The sequence below is a fragment of the Marmota monax genome, unplaced genomic scaffold (genome assembly GCF_021218885.2).
Source record: "Marmota monax isolate L192 unplaced genomic scaffold, Marmota_monax_Labrador192_F-V1.1 WCK01_AAM20220418_F8-fsc00068, whole genome shotgun sequence".
Classification (NCBI taxonomy): domain Eukaryota; kingdom Metazoa; phylum Chordata; class Mammalia; order Rodentia; family Sciuridae; genus Marmota; species Marmota monax.
Genome location: NW_026692352.1, coordinates 3,432,065 through 3,439,673, shown reverse-complemented (window position 1 = coordinate 3,439,673; position 7,609 = coordinate 3,432,065). Strand labels below are relative to the sequence as shown.

Sequence of the window (7,609 nt, the reverse complement as noted above, 5' to 3'; positions counted from 1 at the left end):
TCCTTTGGGCATCTTATTTGCCCATATGTAGCTGGGGCAGTTATTGCCCCCTTGTTCTGTCCATTTTCACTCATACATCCACCTGTCCTTGTTGCATGTTCACTTTGCCATTTGTTCCAGGCTATCTGATTGCCCTCAACTGATCTAAGGGAGGGAGCAGGCCTGACTATAGGCCTCTCATCATGGGTTGGAGAGTGGGGTTCTACAATGTGACCTCTGTTTCAAGGCCCCTTAGGTTCAACCTATGGAATGGATATCTGATGATCTCCTGTCATCACAGAAGGGCAGGGGATGGATCTGTAGGTCTCAGGCCACAGAGCTATGGGTCTCAGAGCTGAGGCTGAGGCAGTATATTATAGAGGAGGGAGTTCATGAGTGCAGGTGAGGGTCATTGACTCTACTGCAGTGGAAGGGACAGGCTCTTTTGTTGCACCCTTCTTAGTTTTTTCTGAAGGTTTCTGGACTCTGTTAACAGAAATGGTGGGGCCTCAGGCCTCCATCCCCTTTCTAGTGGCCAGATGCCAGCCTCCTTGCCCTGTGCTTCACCTGACTACTCTTAGATCTAGAGGTAGGCCTAGGCTTTATCTGTTCTTTGTGGCCTCTCTGTTGCCCGAGTGAGGGCCCTGTGTTCTGCTCCTCTCCAGTAATTTAGGTCCTATGCAAACTTGGGGCTTAAAATTTCTCCCCAAGGTCTGGCTTTTTTTTTTTTTTTTTTCCTTCTGGAAAGTTGCTTGCCTTAGTGCTGCCAGTGGAAGACATAATCTACTCAGAGTCAGGTCCTTCTGAGGGGAAAGGCAGATGGCTAATGAGGGTGGGCAGGAAATTCTGTCACTTACCTTGAAGGGTTCCAATCCCAGCTTTGCTCAATACTGGTTCTGTAACTTGGGGAAAGCATGGGAACTTCTTGGAGCTTCATTTCCTAATTCATAAACTGTGGTGACAATCTTTGCCTTCAAGCAAGTATGAGAATCGAGATAAAAGGAGTAAATTGCCCAGCACTATGCCTGGCATATAGTAGGTATTCAAATTAAGGGCATTTCTCTCTTATGGTAAACCCCTACACCCATCCTAGTGACAGCTGTTCTTCCAAATATCCCCACTGTGTATATGGAAAATACACAATGAAACCCAGAGAAAGTTAATGTCTCTGACTTAGCTGGACCTAGAAGTGCTTGCCAAGCCCTGGGTCCTCCTCTTTTATGTACTGGAAGGAGAGGAAGAATTTCCATTTTAAGTTCATTGAAGGAGCCTTAGGTGCTGGTACCTCAGGCTGCAGGATACAGCTCAGTGATCCTGTGACAGGACTCTTTCTTTCCCACTACCCAGGGGGATGTGGGTCCAGGGAGAGAGGAGGGATACTCTTAAAGAATGTGGGAAGAACTCCCGGAGGAGGCGTTCAGGGACCACAGTCCTCCATCCTCCACCGCCCCGCCCCCCTCCAAATCTCCTTCTCGTGTGGTGTGTTTGTATGTCCGTGTCCCTTCCCAGGGCGCTGACTCACGGGAACAGGGGTGGAGAGGGAGGGAGACTCCGGGAGAGACGGAGACTCGGCTGCCTGTGTGCAGGTGGCGGGGGGGGGGGGGGGGGGCGGCAGACTTGGCCTTAGGAGACCCGAGGACTTGCCAGCAGCAAGAAGGGAGGAGAGAGAATCAGACCCACAGGTCTGGCAGGCGGACCAACCCCGAGGACTCAAGGATCGCTACCAGGCTGGGGGCGGGGCGGGGCCGGGTCCCTGCCCCTTCTCCGCTCCCCCCTCCCCGGGGCGTCACGTGGGGCTGGCGGAAGCGCCCCGCGGGGTGGGCGCGACCGGCCGGCTGCCGCGAGTTGGCGGTGGCAGCTGGAGTCAGTAGCGGCCCCGGGACTTCAGGTCCCCGCGTGGACACTTCACAGGTCAGTGCTTCTGGCTTCCTTGGCCCCCGGTCCGCAGTCCCCTCTCCTGGTGTGTCTGCAGTTTCCCATACCTCGGAAGGGAACGCCGAGCCGCGCGGCTACCCAGCGCTGGGCTCCCACTTCCCTGGGTTATCTCCTCTGCTTTGCTTTTGGCCGGGAGTGGGATGGGGTGGGGGTCGCTGCTAAGGATGAACTGTTGGGTCAGAGCGGGCAGACACCGAGCTTCCAGCCCTCAGCCCCTCAGCATGAAGGCTCCCAGGCTCCGGAGCCAGCTAGTTCTCGGGAGTCTTGAAATTCTTAATTGTAAAATGAAAGCTCCCACCCCGTTGGCTGCTGCTGAGACCCTTAACCTTTCTGCAGAACCGTTTGACCCAGGGCCTTAGACCCGGGGCAGGCTACTTCCGGTGTCTGCACCTTAATTCTCGGCCGGTAAATGGGGGCATGGCCTCCCAAGAGCTTACCTGGCCCAATTGCTGGAAAAAGGAGGGCTGTGTTCACTGAATGGGGTCAAGCCGGAAGTAGGTGGTTGGGCCTGTAGAGCACAGGCTTGGAGTACCACCTGGGGACACAGGGTGGTAATTGGTCCCAGGTCTCCAGGAGTAGTTTTTGGTGCTGGGGAACTCTAATCAGGAGCCATCAGAGATGGCTTCTACTACATGCACTCACCCAAATCTCATGTCCTAGGGAGCCTTCTCTCGGGGAGCCACACTGGTGGGGAGGGAGGGCTTCAGGGGCAGACATGGGAGGGATGTTTAGGAAAGTATTTGAATGCCTACAGTCTCAGGGTCCCAGACTGAGGCACTCATGATACCTGTCCTTCAAGAGCCAAGAGCACTCAAGCTGGGGGAGACCTCCCAGCAAGATCATTATAGAGTAGAAGGAATCCAGTGGAGCCATGAAGACAGGTATGGACAGGTACAGGCCCAGGGAGGAGGAGATGACTGGAATGGGCCTTGGCAGGTCAGTGGCAATTAGTGAGGTCAACGGGCCTTCAGGTGATGGCATAGCTGTGCAGAGGCAGGAACCTGGATGGTGTGTTTGAAAAATGGCATGGAGATGGGTGTGGTTGCAAGGGGTGACAGGGGAGAGGTGTACAGAGAACTCATCCTTATATTCCAAGGGTCACTGGGGATTGTCTAGACCCTAGCCTAGGGACCCTGCCTCCCCATTGGCCATTTGCTCACTGGAGTAGTATAGGAGGGAGGTGTCCCAGGCAGAGTACTGACAACTATAGTGTGTGTGGTAGAGGAGGGCAGAGGTCCAATGTCCCTCATTGCCCCCAGGCTTTATTTGGGCATTCAGTCTCCTCCCTCAGTCCCAGCCTTACCTTTCACCATCTGGGCTCTAGTTATTTTTCTCCACACATCAAGAATCATCCTTTTGTGCAGATTGCATGTCCTCCCCACACCCTCCAGAAGTTTTCTCTCTATCCATATCCCACGTTATTTGGGACTTTAGTTTTCAGAAATGGGCTGCTCACTCTTTCCAGCCCAGTCTTTCAGTCCTCTCTAATAGCACAAGTTAGGAAGGGTCTTCCTGGAGCTCTGTGGAATAAGGTACTGCAGCGCCATGGGACTAACTGGGACTTGGGACCTGAAGTCCCAGGGCACCACCAAGCACTGTCTGGCAAGACCCCATACTTCTCAGATCCTTCATTTCCCCATCTGCAGGATGGGGTGGTAATCCCTGGCTTCATGTCCCAAAGAGAGACTGTGCTGGGGCAAAAATATAGTCTATCTGAAAATAAATCCTGCCCCCAGCATTGAGCATTTGAGTGAAGGAAAGAAGGAACCCAGGAAAAGTGGTCAGTTCAGGAGGGCTGCAGAGTACTGGGGCCAGTGGTGGACCAGGCCTAGGGCACTGGCTAGAGGGAGGGGAGTCCCCATCACCCTCCTGGGCCTCTCCCCTTCCCACTCCACTCTCCCTTGGCTAAGCTCAAAGCAGCCGCCAATGCCCAAACAAGTGGCCTGTGTTCCCAGGGGAGGGGGAGGGGAGGCAGGCCCTGGGCTCCAGGCCCGTCTGTCCAGCATCCAGTACTGACCCTGGCCCCCGCCCCTCTCTCTGGGTCTTAACCCTTGGGGGCCTGGACTGGGTTCTGAGCTGCTTGAAGGCTGGTGCTTCTTGCCCACCCTGTTTTAGGTTTTCAAGGGTTCTTTCTACCTTGTTTTAGGTTTTCAAGGGTTCTGTGAACCATGGGGGAATGCAGTAGGGTATCAGTTGGAAATGGGAAAGAAAGGAGGGATGAGGGATTGGGGAGAGGCCCCCTATGGCAAATACAGCCATGAACACTTAGACACCACTTGGCTCAGAAGCTTCTTTTGCAGATGATGACACAGAATTAAGGGCCCCGAGATCAGACCAGGATCACACAGGAAGCCTGGGCAGGGGGCAGGAAGTATCAGGACAAGTAGACTCCTAGTCTGGGGAAAGGGAAGAAGAGAGGGAAACTTTCTCTGAGAATCTACCAGGTACGGAGGCTATCACTGCTTAAGAGGAGAATCAAAGAGGAAGACACTGAGCCTGAAAGAGTTTAGTACTTACATTAGTGAGTACTATGTCGGCAAACATGCATATAGTGTTGTAGGCATCTTCATGTCTGTGTGTATATAGATATGCATATACATACACAAATGTGCATTTACACAGTTCTGAGACTAAACCCAGGGGTGTTCTACCACTGAGCTACATCCTCAGCCCTTTTACATTTTATTTGAGACAGGGTCTCACTGAGTTATCCAGGCTGGCCTCAAACTTGAGATCCTCCTGCATCAGCCTCCCAACTTACTAGGATTACAGGTGTGCACCACCATACCCAACTACTTTTATGTATATTAACCAATTTTATCCTGCCCACAACCAGAGAGATTAGGTGCTGTTTTACAGATCAGGAAACTGAGGCAGAGTGAGGCAGAGTAACTGGCCTTAGTAACAGTGGATTAGGGTAGTGACAAGATCAAGACTCAGGCAATTCCTTGCCTCCTTTAGCCTGATTTCCCCTCTCCCAGGCTACTGTCACCCCTGGAGCCAGGGTCTTGCTCAGTGAGGGACTTTCCCTGGGTGATGGCCAGTGTCACTTTGAGCCAAGTGTGTCCCCAATCAGGCAGCCCTGGGCCCTCCTTCAGAAGTAGAATCCATCCCTTGGGCAGCTTCTTGCACCCCATCTTCTGGTCTCAGCCCCCTCCACAGCCCTATACAGAGGGAGGTTTCATGTTTTACTGAGGAGAGGGATTCTTCACTGAGAGTGGCCACGTAGGTCTGAACAACATAAGGATATGAGGGACCCAGACGTCTGCCTCCAGTGTGTACTCCCCACGAAGCTCAGGGCCTGCCCCTGATTCAACACTAGGGTCCTCCAGCTCTGGTCAAAGAAGACATCTTGTCCATCTATGCTCACCCCTGGGAAGACCCCCAGACCTGTACATTCCAATAATGACTCTGGGATAGACAGTCCTAGCTCAAAGAGGCAGATGGTGCCAGGTGTCTGGGAGAGTCTGGGGCTATAATGCTTGGTTCATCTTTGCATAGTCTTCCTTTGCAATGTCTCTCATCTTTTAGGTGATAGTTCAGGAAGGACAAGCTTATCTCCCATAATTAGTATATCTGGCCAGGCACTGTAATGCATGCCTATAATCCCAGCGACTTGGGAGACCGAGGCAGGAGGATTGCAAGTTCAAGGCCAGCCCAGGTAATTTAGCATGACCCTGTCTCAAAATAAAAAATGTGCTGGGGATGTTGCTCAATGGTAAAGTAAAGCACCTCTGAGTTCAATCCCCATTACCAAAAGTAAAAAAACAACAACAACAAAAAAAAACATTAGGACATTTGCCCTGGATCATTGGGATGGTCAAGAGTGGCTGAGAGGGGATATGGACTTAAGTAACCAGTTCAATAACATTGTGATTTAGTTTAGTAGAAATAAATTATTTAATTATAGTTATAATAGCATAACTATTGTTTCTTGGAAGCTGTGCCAGGCAGTGTGCTAAGAATTTTGCATACTGATTTCCTTAACAATAATTTGATGGGGTAAACACCACTCCCATTTTATAGATAAGGAAACTGGTCCCAGAGAAGTTAAGTGATTTGCCCAGGACCATCTACTGGGCATTTGAATTTCTTTTGCTTCAGTGGGAACCCTGAGCATGGGGAGGCATTGCAGACAGAGGCATTGCAGTCCCAGCCTGGGGACTCCCAGTTGGAGTCACAGGCAGAGAATAGAGCGCCACCTGTTCAGGTGATACACTGGTGCCCAGCTGTGGAGCCAGGATCCCATCAAGGGTTTCCTGCTTGCAGACTGGACTAATTACTGTTGAGTCCAGAGTCCCCAGGAGCCCAGGGCACCTTCTGGAAGACTGATTTCTGCTCTTGTACTGTTTGGTCCAACCTGACTTTTGGTAATACAGTGGTTTTTGGATGAAGAGACTGAGGTCAGTAGAAGGTAAGTGACTTACTAGCAGTGAGCCAAGAAAACAGAGGGCTGGGACAGGAACCCAAGTTGGTGGGGGCTGGGGGGGGCTCTAAGATGTACTCAACCCCTGCCTGGGGCCTGGTTGGACCCCCTGAAGCCCTGAGCTTCCTCAGACACTTCCCACATTGACTTGCAACAGAAGCCAATCTTTCTTCCTGACCAAACCCCAGAACCAGTTCCTCCTAAGGTGCCTGGGATCTGCCACAGTAGGGTGTCAGTGACTGACCAAACCTAGGAAATATTCCTAGAGCCAAGAGGCCAAGATGCAGAGCCCACCTGTGATCAGGAATGTGATGCTCATGACCAGAGGGGTCCAAGGAGGGCTTAAAGGGTCAGAGTCCCCCATGGAGGGATATGGTAGAGTCTTCCTCCTTATCATTGTCTTCATTGTCATGAGGGCAAAGGTAAGGGCAAGAGGGGGAGACCTCTTATGACCATTCCTCTGTCATCATCCCAGGCCAGGGACCAGGGGCCATACCTGGAATCTTAGCTGCCCAGAGGCCCTGGAGGATCCTGGCCTGGTCTGGCCCTAGTTCCTCTGATCACGCCTGTGTGGGAGCTCCTGATGGGACAATAGCAGGGCTGAGTTGCCACTGCACATTGGTCTTCAGATCCATGGGTGTCTCTAGCCAGCTTCCCTCCTGGCCCACCTCTGTGTGTCCCTTACTCTCCTCCCACCATAGCACGAGGGGCCTGGAGTTAGGAACTCAGGGTCTGTCTGTGGCTTCTAGCTAAGTTCAACTTCCCTGAGCTTCAGGGAGGGCAGGGTGAAGTGGCTCCTTGGATATTCCAGGCTCACCAGCCCCAGATGTGGACAGCACAGGGCAGAAACCAACCAAACTGGACAGGTGGGAGGTGAAAGTAGAGGTAGAGGAGAGTTTCTCTTTCCTCTCTGCTCCCTCCTTTTCTCCACACTGGCTGACAGGATGTTAAGATTCCGAGATTCTAATCATCAGAGATTTCAAGGATTCTAGGGTTTTGCTATGTCTGTCATTCTCAGCTTCTGAATTTCTGAAGGTCCCAAGTTCCAAGAGCCTGCACAGCTTGGAGTTGGGGTGGATCACCCTGAGTTGAGGCTGAGCCTCGTGCCACTCTGTAGACAATCTGGTGTTCAACCGAGGATCAGAGAGTTTTGCAGGCTGCTGGGTGAATAAGAAGCCCCACTGGCCTCCAGCCTCTCCGTGCTTTCTGCCCACACCACCCCCAGCACACACACCCTGCTGCCTCCCTTTCCAGAAATCTGAGGAGCAA

At 52.2% G+C, this 7,609-nt stretch overlaps 1 protein-coding gene across 4 annotated transcripts in view; it reads left to right on the top strand.

Moving 5' to 3' along the window:
* Positions 1 to 1,768: 1,768 nt before the first annotated feature.
* Positions 1,769 to 7,609, top strand: part of Arap1 (ArfGAP with RhoGAP domain, ankyrin repeat and PH domain 1) — a 63,254-nt gene continuing 57,413 nt past the window's right edge. For 3 of the 4 annotated variants that reach the window (XM_046441879.2, XM_046441875.2, XM_058578519.1), the window contains exon 1: positions 1,769 to 1,890. The gene's annotated coding sequence lies outside the window, so the exon portion shown is untranslated. The remainder of the gene's footprint in view (positions 1,891 to 7,609) is intronic. The other variant, XM_046441878.2, reaches the window with a different exon arrangement.